The sequence below is a fragment of the Cololabis saira genome, chromosome 13 (genome assembly GCF_033807715.1).
Source record: "Cololabis saira isolate AMF1-May2022 chromosome 13, fColSai1.1, whole genome shotgun sequence".
Classification (NCBI taxonomy): domain Eukaryota; kingdom Metazoa; phylum Chordata; class Actinopteri; order Beloniformes; family Belonidae; genus Cololabis; species Cololabis saira.
This window is the reverse complement of record NC_084599.1, coordinates 42,081,199-42,083,426: the sequence shown is the minus strand read 5'-3', so window position 1 is coordinate 42,083,426 and position 2,228 is coordinate 42,081,199. Positions and strand designations below refer to the sequence as shown.

Here is a 2,228-nt window from a genome sequence, read left to right as displayed (position 1 = left end):
TCCTGAGGTATGTGTCCAAAAAACATGGTCTTACTCTCGAGGGATATTTCACATTTGAAGATTTCCTGTAGGGCTTTGTGTATCTCTTTCCAGTAATTCTTTATGACAGGGAAGTCCCAGAAAACATGGTGATGATTTCCTTTCCTACAGCCTCAAAACCTCTGTGTTGGGACACTGAAAGTCTGCCACGGGACGAGTTCGTCTTCGGGACTCTATAAGGTTGAGTTTCCTGTTTCCTGCAGGAAGAAAGAGCAGTTTGTGGCAACGAGCAGACGCTCTGTTGACCCGTTAGCCGTTATCTTTGCTTCAGCCTCAACCTGCTGTGGTTTCTCACTTCTGAATCCCCCTTTTCCCCATCCATCCATCCATCCATCCATCCATCCATCCATCCATCCATCCATCCATCCATCCATCCATCCATCCATCCATCCATCCATCCATCCATCCATTCACATTAACCAGTTTAAAAACAAATATAAAAACATGATTTTCATAATGTACAAAGAGGAGGGGGTTTAGCAGCTTTTAGGGGCCTGCATATAAATGGGTAGATTCGTTTATATTTATGTACAGAAATGGGCAGCTAATTATATGTGTATGTATGCATATGTGTATATTATTCAAAACAGCAGTTTATACACATATTAGTATCATCAAAGACACCACTTTCAAGCAGCGTAATTTATTGTTACTGTATGGAGGTAAAACTGAAGATTTGCCTTTATTAAGTATTGTTCAAACTACTATAACTAACCATTAGAGACTAAGTTGATTAATATTATACAAGTGAATAAGCCTCCTTAGAGACCATCAAAAATTGCCATTGCCAACTATATTTCAAGTCGTCAAGGCGGGGTATTGGGTAAAGTTTTCAACCAGCAATAATCACACCTCGGATAAACCTCATTGGTTACGATATTGCCACTGCACAAAGATACATATGACTGGAAAAGACTGTTGCCTCATTCAGGGACGTGTACCTTTTCGTCAGGGTTTCAATGTGACAAGCAAACATGCAGAGTACACGATCTAGGTCAGGGGTGCACACAAGCCGGGACTCGAGGGCCAGTCTACTGCACGTTTTAGATGTTTCCCTGCCTCAACACAACCCTGATAGACAAGGCTGTGTCACCAACAGAGTTGTGTAAACCTTGCTGATGTTGATGACGACCAGTGATTAGAATCAGGTGTGTTGAAGACAGGGAAACATCTAAAACATGCAGTAGACTAGCCCTGGAGTCCCGGCTTATTAATTTGTTAAAAGGACATCGACATCAACATGTCATCAAGGTTTACACAAGTCTGTTGGTGACACAGTGTTGGTGTTTTTGTTTTCTTTGTTGTCTTTTACATGTACAAAATCAAATCAAATCAAATCAAAATCACTAGTATTCCACCTTGCCAGGCCTCTTCCTTCAGCTGGTTTTTACTTCCATTCCTCCCTCTCTCTCTCTCCGATGTTATTTTCAAGTTTTCTGCCAATATTTGTGCTTTGAAACTCCTCCCAGCATCTCCACATACTGCTACCGCTCATTTCTATATATAAAACCTCCACAAATCTTTCTTTCTCTCATTGCTTATGCCAATCTTTGCATAAGCTCTTCATGTCTAATTCCCCTTTGCATTTCTTTTTTTTCTTCCTGATTTGATGTTCCTTGCCTTCTTTCCTTTCACTGCTATTTTCCATTCCTACCCTACCCTACCGCTCCCATCACCCCAGAGCATTAAGCCCCGAGAGCCCACGAGGGCTAGCCGTGCTATCCCATAATCTTGGCCTGGTCAGGCTGATAGAGCTGCAGCCAGAGTCTGCAAATGGACACCAACTCTCCGTTCGTCACGTACATGCACTCGTATAATTGCTCCTCCAATTAGCTGATGACATTGTGCCGCTAAGTGGAGGTGTAATTAACGCTAACAAACAGAGGCCGACCCTCAATACCCAGCGGTTAGGAAGGGGGGAGGGCAATGCCAGAGACAATAAAATATTAATCAAATAAAGTGTTGCTTTGACTCGTGTAATGTAATAGAACAATCATGTTGTTTTCATGTTTTGCTTGTAGCCAAGTGAATGAAGCGTTTTCTGACGGACGTATTATAATTTACACCGTTTAGAGGTCGGTGTGAGAGTCTCCCATGGCTCATAAACTCTCAAGGACCTTCAGCACGTCTTTAACCTTTCCCCTCCTCTGGCCTTGTTTCCACCTTAAATAAATCCGCCATCATCATCA

The 2,228-nt window shown here is 42.3% G+C and overlaps 1 non-coding gene across 1 annotated transcript; it reads right to left on the bottom strand.

Moving 5' to 3' along the window:
- Positions 1 to 795: 795 nt before the first annotated feature.
- Positions 796 to 936, bottom strand: LOC133458854 (U4 spliceosomal RNA). The gene has a single exon (XR_009783973.1). It is a non-coding gene; the product is annotated as a U4 spliceosomal RNA (small nuclear RNA).
- Positions 937 to 2,228: the final 1,292 nt, after the last annotated feature.